At 39.9% G+C, this 21465-nt stretch overlaps 1 long non-coding RNA gene across 4 annotated transcripts in view; it reads left to right on the forward strand.

Annotated features, from left to right (window-relative positions):
* Positions 1 to 21066, forward strand: part of LOC147751907 (uncharacterized) — a 45432-nt gene extending 24366 nt beyond the window's left edge. For 2 of the 4 annotated variants that reach the window (XR_015315586.1, XR_015315580.1), the window contains one exon: positions 20871 to 21066. This is a non-coding gene — a long non-coding RNA (uncharacterized LOC147751907). Of the gene's footprint in view, positions 1 to 2810; positions 3013 to 5318; positions 5423 to 7229; positions 7399 to 20870 lie in introns of those variants that run through there. The other 2 variants (XR_015315581.1, XR_015315582.1) reach the window with 2 other exon arrangements.
* The last annotated feature ends 399 nt before the right edge of the window (positions 21067 to 21465 follow it).

The raw sequence follows: 21465 nt of genomic DNA on the forward strand, positions 1-21465 counted from the left end.
ATCAGCGGGGTCACGTTTGCAATCACTGTGAACCGTCCCTCTCGAACGCCGTGGTACTATGCCAACAATACATCTCTCTTCGGAATATCAGAGCAGTAACGCGTGCCCTCACTCATACGCTGTAATTGCAGATAGCATTTCTTTACGCAGGTGTTCTTTTCATATACTGTACATCGCCGAAACTTTCGATTGCTCCTATGAAATAACAATAATACCTGTCTTTCTTGTATATTTACCCTAGTATATAAAATTCTTATTAGACTGCCTCAAACTTGCGTTGATTAGTTTAAGTCTATTTAAAGTCCACACCACAATTCTCAAGATTTAACCAGCTCAATAGCTAAAAAAAAAATAATGTAACAGCTGAAGGAAATTTGGTCCATGTACAGCTGTTGTGTTTATAAATTTTCTATAACATTACTTGGTTGTAGTGTAAACTTTTGACAACGGCCTTAACATTCGGGTCTTTCCGATATCATAGCAGGGTATCCGGACATATCTGAAGAGAGCGAAAATTCGTACGTTTATAATATTGCTTCGATTACCGAGCTTATTCTGTCTGACCTATCGGTCACAAAGCGTCGGCTCCTTCACTGGCTTTTGAAGTTCCGTCAAATGAACTGCCTCAGCAAATTGCGTACGCTTTAAATGCACTGACAACTGCACAGACATCAGTGAATAAGCTGTGATCTTTATGGCACGGGCTTTTCTTGAGCCGCTAAACATAAGAACCTTTGGTCAACTTGACATCAGCGTATCACAACGTACGACACTTTCAACGCTCGTGCGCCCTAAGCATAGAATAACAAGTAAAATGAACCCAGAAATACGCCACTGCACCCTCACGAACCGTTCTGGGACTTCTCACAAAGCTATCCGCTTCGGACCAAAACAGTAATTAGTTACTTTTAGGACATAGTTGTACGTACAAAATACATTAGAACGTCCATCATAGAGCCAAGTCCCAATAATATGTTCACTGAATGGGTACCCTATGTGTATATATAAATATGTACTAATCTGTTCTTCTATTGATTAAACTAATTCGGTTTATCGATCTTACAGCCAGCCTTACTCAGACTTCAGTTCACACCAGCAGCAGTGTTCCACCTAATCCATAACTCCTTGGCAGTTAGTTTGTCAATCTACCTTAGTATGAACGAATCTTCAGTTTCATTACCTTAAACTTAACGTAAACTATAGCTCAACTAGAAACCTATCCTTTGCTTAGAATATTACTGCATTTTATAACACACCTTTAGGTTGCAGTAATCATATTCTATTCCTCTGTTCCAGTGGTGACTACCTGTTATTATCATTACTTTTTTTTTCTTTTTTTTTTTTGGTGTTACGTTTAAGCCTGTAAACAGCATTTTACTCGAGGACTGACGTCTGTTACAGAAGCATACGTAGAATTTAGGTTTATCGCGTCGAAGGTTTTCGTACCAAGGATGACTTTTCCCTACACCACAGTTAGAGACTTCCTTCTTTGGCCAAAATCGACTATCGTTATTGCCATTTTCAATGCGGCTTCTAAGAATTCAAACGTTCCCAAGAGGGCTCAGATTTGAAAGCTAAACATTTTTGATACACCTTTTGTACATCTTTGGAAATTAACGGCCATTTCGGAATGGAGAATGATAGTATCAGTTGAGACAAGCAGTTATATTGCCGAGATAAGCTGCTACAGCGGGCATTTTTAATTACGCTTTTTTTGCATTTTTTGGAGCCCACAATTTGAGTTCGCTAGTTTTTTTTGTATTGTAACAATGGCAGCGTATTTGAGCGACGCTGTAATTTACCACTAATACGTTACTGTTAAAAGTTATTTTCGCATTAAAGGCATTTTTTAAATTACTACTGAGTGGCTTAGGTCCTGAATCGAAGCCGAAATCAGGTAAGCAGTGCTTGTAGCGAACAGGCATAAGCGTCAGGGATGACACTTTTAGAATGAGAAAAAGATTACTGAAGTATCCATCTTCAGTGTTTGAAAACAGCTCATCAGGGGTAGTCTGGTATGGAAAACAGATTTTAGCGTATTTGATTTACAATTTTTTGTTGCTCTAGAACGTTCGCTTTATTAGTAAGAGACTATTATTCCCAGCCTTTAGGCTACTGACGTACGTCCTGTCGACGGAATGCAAATACAGGTAATCCATTCAGATATCGCCAAGCACATATGTTACATGACTGATTTAAGCTATAGAAAAAGGACTTACTAAATTGTATTAAGTGAAAAATATCTACATATTGGGGGTAAAAGTCGGCACTGCTTTGGCTCTATTGCAACTGTTACCCTTGTGCCTCTTGTAATTACTCTTGTGCCCTACATTTAATGTGAATTACTGAGTTGGACATGATAGTTACTTGAACAGAAGTGACCATGGTCAACTTCCACGTGTCCTACTCGTATATAGACCGAGCTAAAACGTCCGCCTTTACAAGACATGCTGCTTAGTTAGTTAAAACAGTATTTATCGATCAGGTAAATCGCTCGTTTTTTTAACGCCCGCATGTTTTCGGAACTGTAGCTGGAATATTGAGCATAGGGGTGGAGTGCATCAGTCCTGTAGGACCAGACTGCCCTGATCGTTGTAGTTAACACGAAGGCCAACACAGTCATCCTTCAAAATAAATTTACTTCCGTCTTTCGAAACACATATCGTTGAGCAGCAGCCATGCGGATTGAGTAACCACTTGTTAGACGGGAGGCCCATATGCTGTAAGAAAGAAAATGGGACATAAGATGAATGGCCGCCCTCGACCACTATCGCTTTCTGTCGGCATTCCCATACGTGAGATGAGGAAAGCATTGCAGACGGAACTGTTCTCGCTCAACAGATCCAAATATTTTTGTCTGCCGAAACAGCTACGCATAGAATTGTATCATTGGATAGCTTGTTAGCTTGGCTCATTGCGTGTTTGCATAGCCTTTGCAATGGTACAGGAACAAGGTTCAACTGTCATAGCGCGAGCTGACTAAATTTAGGACGGCGATACGTATCGGAGTCCGTAAGTGTGTATTTATGCCCTATATGTTTCGTCAAAGCTTTTCGTCTTCTGATCGAATTCCTGTCTTCTCTCTTTTCCTGATTCTGGAGAGGTGAATTATAGACAGAACATGTACTTCGCTTCTACGGTGCGTATTACTTTTCCTTAGTTGTTGGTCGCTGGCTGTGAGCATTAGGCCCTCAGTGTAGTTGGATGGTGTGGGGGCAGCATAGGGTTGGTTCAGGGGTATTAGCGTTCAGGCATAAGGCTGAGTATTCTGCAAAGCTGGTCGATTTGGCTAGCTTCCGATGTATATTATAGGTAGCGTTGTATATTTCGGCGAGAAAAGGAAGGTCCCCAAGGATTTTGTAATACGTACGCGTTCATGTCTGCAGGGCTCGGGTTGGTCCTGCTTAGTTGCTAGGTAGCTAGTTGCCACTAGTAGTCCTAACAGTACTCGTTTTGTAGCAGTACAGTCACCGACTAGTGCGAAGGCCAAAGCGGCTGGGTTGGCTGTGAGGAATACTAATATTATGCTACGCTGTGCAGTCCAGCGTACCTGGCGCATTGCAGCGATGGTAGGCAAACAGTTGCCAAACCTCCTGCGGGATTAACTTGGCACACCCGACTTCATACAGGCCAACGCCGTTGTAGAGAACAGCACTCTACATTTGCCGATGTACATGTGCGCACGTCAGCCATATACTCACCGAACATGAAGCCTGGAGGAGAAGATAAAAGGAAGAAGCGAGACAGAAGTAGGGAAGATCGAGCGTAAGACTCAATCTAAGCCATCGGTAGAGAGTTATCAGCTTCTCGTCTTGTTTCCGTGACCTCATGCTCTCTAGCAACAGGAAAATGTGTTTGTCGTCGTTTGCGTCGCCCTGATCTGCTCTGCCTTGACTGCAATGGCGGAAGCAGCTTGTTTTAATGTTGTTATTGTTATCGAAGCCGTTACCATTGCTTCTCCTATTTCAACCTGTTCTTCTGTAGCTTTATTCTTAAAAAATAAGTGAGACTAACCGTCAATCGTCGAGGCTACGGACATGAATCGGACAAGGACGAGACTCGCACGAGCCTCTGAAATATCTTCAAGCTAAATCAACAACAAGATGAGCCCCAATCACAACACAGGTCGCCATGATTCATCTAGCTATGAAATGTGCGCAAATATTTTTTCTAATTAAGTGACCACTATCAGCTGACCGAAAAACGCTGGTTTTCTGTTCTGAGACGATCTGGTTTAATAATATAGGTCGCGTCGCTTAAGGTATCGATTCTATCTATTTCAGCGTGCAGCAACACGAGAAAATGATCCATTGCATAGACGAGTACCTGGGTAAGCATTGTATTCTTGAACAGAACGACGCGAAAATCAACGACGTAACTTATCGTGGCTGATTATTTTATATGTATCTAGCTCAGAGAGCGGATTTTTAATTACTCTGAGAAAAAAGAAAAACTGAGTGTATCGGCTTAAAATAAGAAAGATTAGAAACGAAGGAGATCATAATAAATTGGTTAAACTGAATGTCCATTATGTAAAGCGAAATAGAAGACGTCTATCCCTTACTGTCGCTGTTTCGTGTTGTGACGTCTACGCTGGAGCGTGAAAATGCGAATATACGTAAAATAGATAATTGTTTTTTTACAACTTATTCAATGATTGCTTCGCGCGATATAAGCGGGGTAATAATCAGCGTTACTGCTACGGTTTCGCACTAATATATACATATATTTATTAAAATTTGCATTGCTGCAACTCTTTGGGTTCGGCTGCTGGTAGGGTCGAAAAATCGGGAACCGATTTTTCGACCCTACCAGCAGTTGAAAGGTTTCCTTAGTCACGAACTGTTGAAGTCTTCAATGTTCTGCAACCTTCCAGAAAGAAACTCTTCAGTATATCAAGCCTACCCCGACCTACCCCTATCACGCCTACGCTAAGTGCTACGATCGATATTAATGATATCGATCTTAGCACTTATATTTCTTTGCCCTAATACGTACTCTTGGCCCACGTATGACAATCTCTTAAAATGAAGTTGTCTCTCTAAAGTTGTTACTTCTAGATTTAAACTTCTGATGCGCGTAGTGAAAAGGTAGCATTTGTTAACGTGCACACTTGACTCGTATCACAGTCATTTACTGTGTGTCTCTACGATTCCTACTTAAGCTGTTACGGGCGACAGCTATAGCAGTAGCTGATACCTGGAAACGAAGCATGACCTAATGTATCTAATTAACTTAATTTCGTTATTCACTCTTCTGTGTAGCAAACAAAAATAAACAATAACATCCTATTTTAATTATACTGATTTAGAATAAAGGCGTGCGATACGGGATCTGCTACCACCTCGTCATGTTATCGCCGTGGAACATTTTTCAACGTCCTTAAAGGGCGAGCATCTGTGCCTAAACCTACGTTTTACTTGTAACTATCCTAGCAGCAAATCTTGGTGGTAATTTAGTAACAATTACAATAGTCTCCTAAGATAGGTTCATGCATTTAATCGACAGATGCATCTCATATATGTTACATGATAATTGTCAGGTTAGGATATGGGCACTTAGTATTCGTTTCATGCACAAATGGTAAGCATCGTGGGTATAGGTGCCCACTGAGAAAACATCACCGACATGTCAGGGAGGCTGGAAGCTGCTTTTGCAACCTGCAATTTTATCGAGTACCATTTGTTTTCTTGGAAGAACACCATCGTATGTCGCGAATTGTTTTCTCGGCATATGTTCATTTATATGTGGAAGCTAGTTGGCTTCCATTCGTCAAAGTAAATGATACCGAGAAGATCTTAGATGAATGTAGTCGATGGCTAGAGACTTCTCTAATCCCCGAGCGGTTATCTATAAGTCCGCTAACCATAAGTTGCCACTGTCCGAAAAAAGAAAGCGAAAGCATGTAATGTTTTCGAGCGATGCATGTAAATTCTATGTTCTAAGCGATTCATCAGTGTTTGAAAACTTCGCTCCGCGACATGAGTACATTGAATCAAAACGAAATTAATATTGAGTCCTTGAGCGTTACGGATCGTTCGAGATGTTGGTTGGGGACTCAATAAACGAATTTGAATACGAGACGTTACATTTAGTGTCGTTTGTGTCCTTAATAAACGCTGGTGCCTAATCGATCGACCTATCTAACAACACGCTGACTCTACGCCGAGCCGAATGCAGCAAATACTAAGTGAAGTAAAGAGGAACGCTGTAACTGTATTCGCATGACTTTCTAATGGTAGAGACGCTAAAGATTGCAGTCGGCTAATTCGAAACCCGATTTAGGAACGTTTGGTGAAACCAATTTCGAGCTCAGTGTGAGGCTCAGTACCTTAAAGGGCCTCGTTTGTTTCGGAGTCGCAGCTTATGTTTGGTATCCGGCCATGACGGTCGCAAGGCCGATGTAACGTTCGAAAAGAGATTGTACCCAAGCCGATACACGCTTGCGTTTTTTTTTAAACGTTTCTTTCTTTCTTTCTTCAGAGTAAGCTGAATCGTGCAGCTTTTTCCCTTTACTCATTAGACCGTATCGACAAACTCACAACGTCTTTTCGATCTCACATTGCACATAGCCTCGCAGCAAACTGCACTGAAAAACTCTATATCTATATGTAGTCAAACAAACTAAATGTAAATGTTAACTTTGCAATAACCGGGGTCCACCGTACGGGTACGGGACCATGCTAGCGGTCAAGTCTTCATCACCAGACTAGATTTGCATTGTTACTATTCTTAATGTCACCACTTCTTTATTCACCTGCCATTAGAATGGCTCAAAACGATCTTTACTTTAGATCAATCTTCAACGATCGAAATAAGTCAGCGTTATTTCGCTCAAAAACACAATTTTTCAAGCAAGCCACTTCCCGCAAGTCGTACTTTCAACTATAAAATCTCCTTTGTGCATGTCGCGACGATCTTCAAGTGCTCCAGTAGTCTTCCCACTCCGGCTAAAGAGGAATAAGGAATGTTGAATATAGAGCTCTTTTTTAACGGCCGATTTTTTTCGAGTCCAAACTCGTGATAAATCCTTATGGCCTGATCTAACCTAAACTAAACTAAACGAACGTAACGTACCGTTTTTTTGAGCCGCACAAACATGTATTCGTACAGCAACCAAGGAGCCAATTTTCACATGTGTCTAAATCAACGCAGTATGTGACACACTCCTGGCAATGTCCTACGCTGAGCTTTGGCGATATATTAAAACTAATGTCGTTTGTTTACAGATTGCATATGAATGAAAGCAGATATTTGGATTTATCATGTTACATATGTCGACAAGCAGGTCCCTAGTAAACGTCGTTATTCAATGGAACTGCCGTTTGCTTCGGCCGTGGCTCCAATTCAGGCCATACGCATGCTCAAGTTAACGTGCACGCATTCCTAAAAGCAATAGTAAGTGAACGTACGCTTTACAACCCGACATAGCAGTCTTCACCATAAATAATTTTGTCTCACTATGAATGAGTATATATAGATAATAAGTTTTTTCGTTAACAGATACGTTCCCTTGAAAGATTTATGGGGGTCGTGGTGCCCTTTCCTTTGTGTTATGAGCAACCTTGGAACGTAGGTATGGTCTGAAATCTCGATTTCATCCTCCGGATCTCAGGCAGGCAAGCGGCTGTTCATACAACCGATTCCGACGTCTCCAGTAAATATCTTCTCATTACTGAAGAATCTAAGACTTGCTGCTTGAGAGAAGTCTAGGGGCCGATGGCAACAATGAATTCTTTTTAAGCTCACTTTGTTCTCAGTTTGCTTAATTCAGCGTTAGCCTCGTACCTTTAATGTTTGAGAACGATAGTTAAATTTAGCCTTCAACAAAACCGGAATCACCAGAGATGCACTTCTGCATCCTTTCATTGAGATTAAATGTGGACTCTTTAGAATAGGGTTTTTATCGCATTGCTCTCGTTTTCTTCTTCGACGGCTCAGCCGCTGATTTTGCAACCCTCAAGGGAAGTGTACAGCGCGAAGACATTAGACCTATTTTCACTAATATCCAAAGACGAGTGAACGAACTTGTAGGAACATTTGTTTTTTTCTCGTGTTTTTACATCGATAAAGTGCATTCGGGTATGCTAACCTAAGGAGAATTGAGGGCTGATTAATGCAATCAGCTTTTCATCGTAACGAGCAAAGTACTTACTAGAACGACAGATACTTCATGTCTGCCCGCATGTCTTTGCGTAAACATCACAGTGTATTGGATCATTACTTACTTAGCACGTGGACATATACTATGAGCTAGACAAATTTTGTTTGTCGAACTATAATGCGAAATTACTAGTTATTCAGAAATGATACTTTCCTTATACACGAGGTATGTACACAAAAACATGACCTGAATGGTTATAGCCTAAATCTTTATTTAGATACAACTAATATTTTATATATGCTTATAACGTTTCTTTCGATGACTTTTTCGCCTAAAACGTTTATACATTGCTGGTGCCGGTGCCGGTGCGCTACCGGTTCACGAATTTCAATATTCATTATGGTATATTTTGGCTAATCGTCGGATTTAGACTTTCTCTTTTTAGTCAGTGCGTCTGGCAAAAACAGCCTCTGCAAGGTATCTCCGCAAAAAAAAGTCCATGGGAATCAAATACAGGCTATGGATGGATACGGTATCCCACAGGTCCTGCTTGTTCAGCCTCCCTATTTGAAGTATTCTCGTTAAGATATCCTACGCGTTTATGATCGTGTGCAGATGATTTCCTTGAAGATTAGATTTGCTATCTTTACCAAAGTCTTCGCATATGCCTGATTAGAGTGTATCTAAGTAGCTGGTACCAGTCACTATACTATTAAAAAAATGATCCAATTAATCCTTTGCTTGAGACGTCGTTCCATCCGGGTAAAGTTATATAATGTTCCTGCGTGATATATTTATTGAAAGTTGCTCACTAAGCACAAATATTTTGATTAACTGCGTCACTTGATTTGAACGTAGATCCATCGTTTCAAACAACCTCTTTCTAATACTTTTCCAGGTACCAAACACTCCCACGCAGTATTCCTTACTAGAGATTATTTCGAATGTCAAGTGTGAGCCCAAGACTATGTTCTGTAATATTATCTTCGTCCTTCTACTATAGATTCATAGTTTCAATAGCATATTTTTTCTTTTTGAATGCTAGTCTTGGTTTTGTTTATAATTTTAATTAATTACGCTGCGAAAGGAAAGAGCAATCAGAAAATTGTGACTGGTTAAATAATGCACATATATATTTTGGCACACTTTGTGCATATAAAAGTATATCTCTATTGAGACGAGCCACATCGCGACCTATTTTAGAGGTCTGTGCGCCTGAAAGGACTAGAAAACACATCAAAATCGCTCAAAAATCCTTTTTCATTAATTATTCGTTAAAGGATGTTTTTGAAACGGGAGTGTCTATCGGTTATTTTCTCATGGTTTTTTTTTGGTCCAAAAGTGGCCCATCTCAGTCTCGGTCCGTCTCGAGCACATACGCTCGTGTTATGTATGACAATACTAAATATTTGTTTCGTTGCGTCAATTGTGGTTAGCAAGGTTAAGTATACAAGGGTATTTCTCCTGCATATCGACACCAATCAAATCCAAGTGTTTCTCCACAAGCCATACACTCTCAATGGCGGCAAATGGCGGTAAAGAACGTACCTGATCACTTAAGATAACTTCTCCCAATCTGCATGTTTTTTTTCAGCGTGTAATTTTAGCAAAAGTTTGTACAATTAATCCTTTGGTTATGGTAATTCAGCGTTGCATTTGGCCTTGTAAGCTTCCGTGTTGGCAGAGTCGTATATAGGGACAGATACTGCTCTAATTCTAAATCTATTCGAAATGTAAATTATCTAAGTGCTGAAAGTAGACTTCCTTGAGGTATGCGGAAGTGGTTGTTAATTGATTCAGTTCTGTATCTATACACACTCCGATGATCGCTTCAGATCTCAATGCAAAGCGTACAAACAATGGTTTTTTTTGACTTTAATAGTTCTACTTAAGCGATACAAAAATGAACAGACTCATCAAACGATTGCCATGACATTTGTCGCACAGTTTCAATCTGTACAGATGCGTAGGTCAGCAAGCGATAGTGCACAATAGTCGAAATAAAACAAGTCAAAGCGGCTTGGCTCATCTACGAGGGTCATTTGCTCAAGATAGTGGTCTTCTTCGGGAACAAACGCCAGGATTTAGCAGGCGACAATTTTTTGAGCAGCGTGTCTGCATTGTATCGTTGATCCCCTGTCATATAACAAGCTCAAATGAACAAAAATTTGACGGCTTCTCGTGTTAGCGAATTCGTATCGATTGCCCTTGACAGAGTGGAGCTACCAGCAGCTGCTGGGTGTTTACGGCAAACGTCGGCTAATCAATGGATATTTTTGGCCGACGATAGAGAAATGAAGCTTTATGGCCACTCCGGAAGCCGTAATGATGGGCGACTGACATTTGGCGGACTATTATTTATCGACGCACTCCTTGATTCGTACATAATCGATCTTTTAGATGCTAATTTAAGCTTGTTCAATGCTCGACTAGAAGCCTATCAGTGCTTTTATTGGCTATATTCATTCTTCACAGGGGTCTAAAATTTCCTCTTATACTGTTCTGCCTCTACTCTAAACTTCTTCTTCTACACACTTCTAAATTATAACGTTCGAGTTCCTCAACAAATACAGATATTCTGTCAGTTGTCTAAACACATTAAATTTAGCTAATTGCAAAGATGGCGGTTATTCCAGTTTCTTATTCCGTCAACTTGATTATGGCAGTTAGAGTCTGTTTAAGTTCCTTGCATTTCCTGCATATGTCCGCTGATCGTACCATTATCGATGCTGTGTAAGACACATAGATAGATAAGGCTTTGTGTAAGATAACAAAGATCGAAAATGTTTAATATATCATATGCGTTACGTGTTGTGTTCACTGTTCGCGGCAATTTCAATAAAGCAGTTCTAATACTCAGACAGGCCGTCGTACGCCACGAACGACGACTGCCCTCTGACTACTCTTGCAGGGTACCAGATTATGGTACACCATAACAGGTCAGGTCTGTGCTTCCATTAACTGATTACCATGCTCATAGGCCATTCACCGATTACAAAGAAAGTCCAAGACGTCTCATTAAACCGCAATGTAAGTTTCCGTTCCTCTGAATGTCTACGTGAGAGATGCTGTGACAGTCGTCGACTATGGCGACAAGTGGTACGTTGTTGATTGACTGCCTCATGGGTACATTGCCGATCGTCAGACGGTCAGATCGTACCAACTGATCCAGCTAGTGAAAACCACTATAACAATCCAATGACTACGGCTAAATGTAATAGGTAGAAAAATAGATCTCTTTTGTCACTAAATATAGCTAGGTGAAAATTTCTGCTAATCTCAGGTTTTTGTTTATGGTGCGTGTATGTTTGGGAGGAAGGAAGGTGTTATTCGTAGCCAGCGCTCAATTTATCCACTTCGTCATCCATGAAGCGTCCAGTCACAAATACATAAAGTTAAAAATGGTATAAATTAAAGCCTGCTAAAGTAACTAACGATCCCCATAATTGGCCAAATTGTACTAAATACAGTTAATATATTTGACCATTTGTAGAATGTTTCTACAGGCTCATCTATACAGCGTTACTATATCGGTAGCAAAACTACAAAAGCAGTAACTTTTTTCAGAGATCGGTCATTTTACCCAGGCACAATAGAAATAGGTATAGGAGATGTGCCGCTAGGTTTAATGAAAAAAAAAAGAAAATCATGTTTCAACAGTTTACATACGTATTCTATTCGGTGGAACTTCTTTATCCAAATTACAGAGAGAAGCTTCTTAGCTGGCTATGGGTTCTTTGTTAGAATTTCTTGGAGTGCATTGAAGAGATAGCAATTTAATGGAACAAGGTCAGGCTATTACGCTGGGTTATCAGGCTTTTCTTAGATTAGCTTTTGTCTTCGTAGTGCTGATGCGAGGCTGATGGAAACGGACACCCATCTTTACTACAGTAATTACTTGAGGTCGGGTTTCTGTGAGTTTCCGGTGGTCGCCGGCCAATACGCAACCGTCCCATTGCTTACAAAAACAGATCCAATGGGTGTATTTTATGCCGAAAAATAATTTTCCTTCGTTTTAGACACTTGTACTAATACCGATGTACTAACCAATATGGCACTATGTTGATAGCGAAATCGACGCTTGTGATACGTTGTGTGATAAACCTTATTTCTAAGCTTTCGCACGTATTATATATATATATATATATATTCCGATCCTTAGGAGCACTTTAGTTGAAAATCCTAATGGTTAAAGTTGACTTTTTCATAGCAGAACTATGTATGATAGGAAACTTTACCAAAACTCCTTGAGCGGTATTTTGTGTTTTTTTTCCCGATTCAATTATAAACGTCCGCATATATGCGCTTGAGATATCTGAGAGTTTCTCTCCTCGTTGCACGACGTACATTTTTCGGTCGGTGCCACACGAGAGCAATGTGTTGGCCTGAAAAGGTACACATCTATCGCATTTTAAAAGTCAAAGATCTCTTTGAGCAGGCTACGCGGAGACCTTTTGTAAGCCATAACGGATATTGAAATACGTATACTTTTTTCTGCTGAAGACACTAGTCTTAGTTCCATTAACCGTATCTGACTGACTGAAAATCAACCAATAAAAATTGTACTATAATAAATTGACGCTGTAAACAGCCTTCTAACTTGGTTGTAGGGAACAAATAAATAAGTTAGACATAAGGGCAGAACGAAAGCGCCACCTACAACGCGCACCCCATTAGTAATATTTTTGTACCAATCGAAAATCTTCTTGAAGCCATTTTTGATGCCATCTGGAAGTTGCCGCAGGTGGCTTTTTTTGCCGAAATCGTTATCTTACTAATAGAATAATAGTAGTGTTTTATTGTAATGCTTTTGTTAACCTACACGTTACGTGTGCCTATTCGCTTAGTTGCGCAATAGTGGCACTCAAAAGGTCGAGCCAGGCACTACTTACCTATTTACCTTGTCCACTGAATAACTCAACAACGCCGTCGTGAGCCTTACAATCAGCCAATTCGTTTAATTAGCTGATGTGGTATGATGATACTTAACAAGCATATCTAGTATTATACCAGCAACGACGGATTACTCACTTTTTAGCAGTGACGCATTGTGAACCCTTTTCGCAACTGAGTTAGACTTGCAATTTCTTCTTGTCACCCTGAAGCTCGTAAAGCTTTCAGCTGATATGGCGACCGTACGCACGATAGCACATCTGCAATGGTTCGCGCGGATTTTTCATTGGCAAGCCAAAAATAAAAGAGCAAGCTGGATGGCAAGGGGTTATTAGAACCGGTGTTCAAATAGTATGTGGGTATGATCAATGTTGACTAGAACTGAAGGCCGAACAGGTCTTAGTAAATATCAATATTAAGGTGCGCGCGGGGCCTGTTAAATACTAAGCAGAGATTCATCAGAGCTTAAAGAAGAAGAAGAAACACACAAACTGTTTAGTCCTAGTTTAATGTCGAAAATAACGCTGTATCAAATCGAATTAAGCTTCATTCACGTCTGTGAAATTTCATTAGTAAAATATATGAGGAACAGGTACAAAACCCAAGCGTGAGCACAAATTAATCTTTAAGCGCTCATCACTTACGTTTCTGGACAATGTGCATTAGACAGCTAAGAAATCTCTATTATCAGACGAACTTCTACTCGGTTGACATTATGATTCTGGCAAGTAGTTGGTAACACAGCAAACGTTTATGCATGATGCCCTTTTTTTTTTGCCCAGGCCATTCAGTCATCCGGCTAAAAGCTGCCAAATGAAGCGGTCTCGGAATCATCAACTGTATATTGCAAACAACTGTTAGATATCGTTTCTGGTAGAAGGAAAATCGCAGATTTGCCATTGCTGTCACGTTCAGTCATGGACTGAAATGACTGTTTTTCCGTATAAATGCTTTATTGAGAAAAACCTGACAGCAATAGTATGTGATCAATTATAGCTATAAATGGCTAAGATGCCGCTGGGCAGAATGCGTTGTACGGATTGTGTACAGGCACCGGCTTCAACAATGAACCTATTTCGTCTGTCCCCTACATTCGAGCACAGAAATAGGATTGCGGTAAATGGAGTGCAGCTCCCAGATGTTTGAAGAAGCCCACTTAGAGGTAACCGTAAATATAATAATCTATTCTAATACGTTATAATATGATTTGGCCGCAAGATGCCTGTCGATGGCTATGCTCAACCAGATGTTGAAAAGTATTAATGTATTGAGCTCGGAAAGAGTCTTAAAAAATGATACAGAGCACATTTTGCGCATTTTGAACCTGCTAGCAATACGAATGTCATGCCGAAGGGGCCCCCTTACGTCCTTTTGGTGTACGGTAGTTTTCTTATGATCTGGGACACTTCTGTCTTATTCCTACGTAAGCCAAAGGTCTCACAAAAAATTCTAGCTTGAATTTCGTGTTCCTACTTAAATAATGGCAAACCTTTATTGTTGATAGCACGCTAAATACTGTGTTTAACAATTTTCCCTTCTAACAGCTTCTGTATGAAATAGCTGATGCACCCTACGGTGATATAAGGTCGCACACTATATGCTATCAAGATACTAAGCTATAGCTGCAGCAAAATATACGATCTCTTCGAACAGGTAACACCCACAACGAGTCTAGCGCAAACTATTTATATATAGATGAGTGTTGAAATTGATTTATACGGTTAAAGCTACTAGAGTTTATATTTGAGACAGGACATACCGAGTCTTTCTTGTCTTCTAGTCTCGGTAGAAACCAACTCCCGACTTCGCGTCACATTGCGCACCGTAGCATGGAAACTTACATTTTGTTATTTTCCCGTACATGCTAGTAAAAGAAGTTTCGAAATGTTCCGTCCCTTCAACAAATAAGTTAGATGTTATAAACTCGGCCTGCCCTTTTCCAGTATCTGTTCTTTTTTCTTCTAGTAAGGTAGTTTTTTTTACCACAACAAAGAAATAAAACTAGATTTTTAAATCAGACATGAGTAAGTGTACAGTTCTGAAAAAATATTCAAGCTAGCTACGATAGTATCTAGGCATTTTTAACTGTGCATAGATTTCTGCTCTTTATTATTGTTATTATATTATTGGCCGTCACCTCCGGCGTATGTTTACGGCTCCATATTCCCCTGTTCGTCACAAATGTTCAGGGCAAACATGGAGAATGTGGCTTACGCGAGAAGGCAAGGTCACAATCATTTTGGTCCGTAAAAGCCCTTTATTTCGTAGGCAATTGCACTAATCTAGACAGGATGCTAGTTAGCAGAACGCTCCGGATATAGGGAACATGAGAAAAAGCCAGATGAAGTTTTAATTCAACACACGCCTGATGTCTCGATTATTCACAGAAGGGCAACCACGAAGCAGAAACGATCCTATTTTTCTTTTTATAATTCCTATTTATGGGGTTCGTCTTGTTCGATGAAATTGAAGACCAAGTTCAATGAATTAAGGTGCGTTTGCAAAAATTCTATATACAGTCTTTTATTGATTTCGAAAACGTGTATATCGCTAGAAGATAGAAAATCATTCTTGCGGAATCAGGCCTGTTGGCGATATAGGACATAGTGTTCTGTAGGAGGAAACAACCTCTTGAGAACTTATCCCTAAGTGAGTCGAATCCGTGAACGGAAATATAACCGACAGGATCCCCAATACGCATTTTATCGAAAAGCGTTATGGAGATGTTGGCCGGAAGAAGCCCGAGAATGCCCAACCACAAGAGCTTGCCAGGTCCCATATAGGGCGCCACCAGCTGTGTGTGGGAACGGAACTCTTTTGTTGTTTACGACAAAGGGGCGTCGGTTCTTTTAGCTAGCGTTTAATAAATAAGGAATCGAACAGTCTGAAGCTACTACGCTCATTGTTGTTATCACAGAGCTGCAAATGCGGAATTTTTTTTTGTGTTTACATTTGTAAAATGCATTCTGATTTTTCTAACCTTCATTTTCTCGCATAGGGTCCCGATAGAGACTTGAAACCATCAGATTTATTATGATCGAAATTTATGCGTCGTTGTGTCATAATCCTATTTACAGGGCGCAGCATCACGCAACAGCTGTCGCCACTATCTGCTGCGATGCAGCCTGTTTTCTAGGTTTACAACTAACCCGAGAATTCACTTGATGCGGACGGGAGAGTCACAGTTTTCGATCGAAGACAAATTAATAAAATTTTGTAAATGTTTATCTTCGAGCTAAACAATTTCCAGCCATGCGCTATAAGGGAAATCCTGTTTAGTTCCTCATGTACATCTAAGTTTTCGATGGTGAGCGAAATATGGTAATTCACAGTGTAACTTGAAAATATTTTTCAACACACATGTTATTGAAGTGCCAGATATGCAAAAAGCAAAAGAGTAATCTTTTACTAGCTACAGCATGAGCAATTCGATCAGGTCACTCTGTTCGAAATTTTTTGAGGTTACAGCATTGAAGTAGCCACTGATGCTGGCCATCGCTTCAGTTAATGAGGGAGAAACGGAAAGAGTATTGAAGCTCAGTAATGGATTTGTCAATAAATATGCTTCTACGCCTCAGGTTGGTGAAACCAGCTACAGGTGTTAATTACATCATACATGTTAGTAGTGACTGGTTCGACTATTACGAAATTGGTCGACCGTGTGAGGTTTGAGTGTTTCTTTTTTTTTTTCATTCTGAACTCATAATACTAGTTATTGTTCTGATCCGCCTGCCTAGAAACGGACGTGAGTGAGTAAGCCCTCTACCTGAACAAATATTTTTAGCAAATAAATCGCTGGATGGCGCGCGTTAGTGTGGTCTACTCTATTATAATAGAAGTCCTCTAGCTTTCTCCACACTGAATAGAGTTGAAAGCTTGGCCATCATTGCTGCGACGTCGATGGCAAAGATTATACGATCACGGTTTTAGCTAAATTCTGGACTCGAACAGATGACCTCTAGTTGGGCGTCAGCTACACATTTGCTTAAGGTACTGCCGATTGTGAAATGTTCTATATCTGCTGAGTAAACGATTTCCGTCCAACTTCTCTTCAAATCTATACAGCTGGGATACTATAGACGACAATATTGAAAAAAAAAAAAAGAAAGAAAGAAAGAATAGGGTACGCATGCAGATTGGTTGGTTGGTCGGTCCGACCATTGCGCCAAGAGCCGTGGAAAACAATAACTACAAGAACAAATGGATAATTGCCAAGGCCAGAAAGACATCATTATTCCCAACTGAAATAATGCTCCGCGGTTCGCTTACACATTCTCATTTTCTAGTTTTGTACTAACTTAAATAATAGAAGTAACCATTAGAGATTTACAAAAAATAATAACTATTACTATCATATATGTTCAATAGGTATCGACAAGTTGGCTAAAGATAAATTAAAAATGTTTCTTAGCGAACAGGAAAGGCGCTACTGGTCCTAAATTCTGGCCAGAAAATCCAGAACTTGATTCGAATTCGCCGTCATTGTCTACGATCCTTTTCGATTTTCTACGATTCGGTATCGCCATAAATTTTCATGACTGGAAAGACTCGTTCAGCCAGTGCTTCATACTCTCTTCATTGTCAAATGCACTTTTGTGAGTTTCGTTGGCATTGTGAATGGAGAAAGTTATAATCCGTTCCCCCGAAATGAAAAAATGATGCCCGACGCAAAACAACGTAGCACTCAACTTATGACCTGCTTAGCCACGCGTGTCTAGCATTACCGTGAGGTGTGCCACTTGACGTTGGTCAGATTGATTTTGCAGATCTATCCGATATAATTAAGATCTATACAGATGCTTATCGATTGATTAATAAGGCCTTTTTAGTCCCACCAAACACGAGGTATAGGTTAGATCTCGTCTGATTCTGGGCTTTCGTGTGTCCTGATAGGCGTATCGATTTATTGCTCTCTTTCTGTTCCTCGTATTGACTTCTCGTCGCAGAAATCTGTCACTGTTGCTGCGCGCTGTCCGACGCCAGACAAGATGTTCAACGAGAATGGCAAGCCGTGTTTCCCATGCTCTTCTCTTAGATAATAAAACAAATAAAGTAAGATGAAATCAAAGGCATTAAGATGTCGAACGATAGTCGAATGCTCGCAGCCCATCATCGTTGCTAATGAACAAGTTGCTTGGTATCTGAGGTTTTCGTCGACTAGGGCGGATGGTCGATTAGGGCGGAGCACATTTTGGGTCTTGGCGGACTATCTTCGAGGTGTCCTCGTAACTATATACATGCCTACATACGGAACGAAGCTGCTTCAACGCCTTTTTCGATTACATGAAATAGGTGTCGAAAATGCGTATGAATTTTCACTCACCAAATAATGAAATTATAGCGGGCACTTTTACATTATAGGGTAGAGTGAGCGAAAGGGTCCTCGAACAGCTCCAGAAGCAAGTAGAAAAGCGCCATAGTTTTTCCGCCAACTTGAATAGTTAGTTTAACCGTTAAGAAAATATTAGGTAAATCCATCACCATAGAAAACACAAAGTATCAACGAAGTTGCCAATTCCTAACCTTCGCATAATATCTAAATAATACAGAAACGGTTTTCTTTCCTTTGGCACCTAGAAAAGATTTTCTAAAGGGAGTTGCTGCTTTTGTCCTTACAACAGGAAATAAATGAATCATACAGAGTCATATTCTTTTTACATTATATATCGTTAGATTTGCTGTATAAATGGCGTAACTTCAGAAGCGAAAAATGCGGTACACACATGTGTTCACACAATCTGTACACGATCTCAAATGCACACGTTCAGGATAGACTAAATACAGTCACACGTTACTTGCTTAGACAAGCACAATAGCTACTATTCGGTTCGATTTTGCCTTAGAAGCTAGGCAATATTTGTAAAGACATAATACGGTGTCCTACCGACGTACATTAGTACCACAATGATGATGCGGTTGAAAGTTCTTCCTAAGTCCTGATTTTTCAGGACGGGAAGGGGAATGGGGAATTTTTTTGGCGGGAATGGGTTCGTACGCTAGCAAATACAACTCGCAGTTTGCGGATAACTATAGGTCGTCGTCGTCGTCGTCTTGTCTTCACTTCACACATATGCCGTGACCCGTCCAGGTTTCAACATAAACCAGAAATGCGTTTATAATTTACAGCAAACTTTAATGCAATGGATGTATCGCGAAGACACTTTATGAAACCATAGTATTTCTACGTGACATTTAAATACAGCCGAAGGAAAACTGGCCATATGTCTCCGTTGCTTTTAATTCAGGTTTTGCAAGAAGCCCAAAATACAGGAAAGATCTTCATTCACCTGTATACGATAGCTCTGTAATGGTAGTAGCAAATGATCCTCTCTATGTTTTTGTGAACAAAGAGTTTACAGCCATGCATCTGATTCGTTTACCTCGCATGACGTTTACCTCGTTCTTGCCAGCGATACATCCCGATTCTAATAACACGGAACCTGGAGGAAATCGAAAATCTAAACCTTACAATGAGCCAAACAGTATAAAAAAATAGTCCCTTATTGAATAACTCGGAAGCTCTAATACCATTTATTTCGAATGCGAAAGCTGCAATAATGACTACGATGGTCATAATGATTTAAGTATTTACTTGTATCAGAACATCCTATCGTACGTTTATAGCTCAGTAATATAAAAAATATATTTAAGTGAATAATTATACCCGATCTTTATGAAATTCATTTGCGCGCCAGATACAAAAGTGAAGACTCGTCAATTTTCAAGCACTCTTTTTCAAACTATCCGGTATCTTTTGGTTAACTATATATATATATATATATATATATATATATATATATAGGGTGCATAGAGACCAGCGAAATAAATTCGTTTTCTCCAAATGGGTAGTACTGTTAAATAAAGGCTCATTTCAAACTTGCAGCCATGGTAGATAACAGTGCCTCGATACCTGAACTGGGCCTATTATCTAATCCTTCTCAATGGGTTGCAGTAATAATGAGGATGCGGCTATACTAGTTCAGTGTTGACATTGGCAAAAAGTATTTCCAGCTATTACTAATCAGAAAAATCACAGGTTAATATTAAAACTAACAGCTCTTGTCGTTTCATAGATCTGTTTCGAAAAATTTCAGATATGTACAGTAAAATCGTTTTCGGTTAGACTTTTTAAGGCTGCGAGAACTTTCTCACATAAAATTATAAAATGTTAAACAACAACAACAACAACAATTTTCTTTCGCGCGTGTGTGATAAATTTCTCACGTTATATCTAACCGATAGTTTAAGGCATTGCAACTAAGTAGGCAGCTGCAAAAGAAACAGGACTAGGTTGCATCCAGTCAGCTGAGCTGGGAATCCGCGCGAGACAAACAACAGTGCAACGGTTAATCCATCCTACCCAGATGTGCATCCTGATTATCTTTGTCTCGACCAGCTCGTTAGCGCCGAATCTTCATGCAGATAGATCGTTTACAAAGACTTAGAGATACACCATCTAAGTCAGGTAAACGCTCCTTAAGCCCGATAGAGCCTGATTAATTTACCAAAATAGTGCAGCAAATACTCGGTTGTTCGCTCAAAAGAAAAAAAAAACCGCACAAGCGACCGCTATCTAGCCAACGATCGGGAAAGCGCGACCACTTTGGCCAAAAATAAATTTTTAGATAATCACGGTCTGAGTGTGGTCAGTAGTGAGGAAGACACCACGCGATAGGACTGGGCCTAAACTGTTACTAAATGCATTTATATGTGCCTTCTATGAATTAATATAAAATGTATTAATTAATACATAAGTAAATTAATTAAGAAAAATAATATAAAAAACAAAAACTAAATAAATACAATCAACTAAAACGCGACCGTAAAATAGCTAAAGAAAAACCTTACGGTTTTCACGAAAATGCTCTTACAGGCTGATTCGTGCCGGATTGGCTACTGCAGGATTCAAACGCAATGAGCACATATGGCCAGATTTCGATCCACTGGACCATCTTGTACGGTATGCGATTGAGCGAGCGTTCAAGAAGTTGCCACAGGACAAGTTCGACCTTTTTATGTTCGGTCAGTAGCTACAATGAGTAATATTTATATCAAATAAACATGAGCTTTAAGAAATACACTTATTATACATGAGAAACGTTTCGCTAGAATATCTTTTTTTAAATACAGTCTTAGAAATGAGGTTTAAGAAACTCGTGATCTTACGACTTTTTAGACGTTTTCGGCAGGATTGAAGTTAGCCAAATTGTGAATAAGAAGGTAGGGAACCATTCCCGTACTTAAGGTAGCATCTTCGTATAAAAACTGCCGCTCTAATATTTTCTGTGCGAAATCTGTCATTCCACTGTCTAACACATCCCACGTCATGGATTGAACGCTTGATTTTCGGTACGACGCAGTTCTGGGAAAATCGCTGGTTAACATTTTTGAACGGCACGATGAACGACTTTCCGAAAATTTCCAAATGAGGTTCGTCTGAAAACCGGACCTCTTCCCGATTCTCAGCG

This window comes from Varroa jacobsoni, unplaced genomic scaffold, assembly GCF_002532875.2.
Source record: "Varroa jacobsoni isolate VJ856 unplaced genomic scaffold, vjacob_1.0 contig01464, whole genome shotgun sequence".
Classification (NCBI taxonomy): Eukaryota; Metazoa; Arthropoda; class Arachnida; order Mesostigmata; family Varroidae; genus Varroa; species Varroa jacobsoni.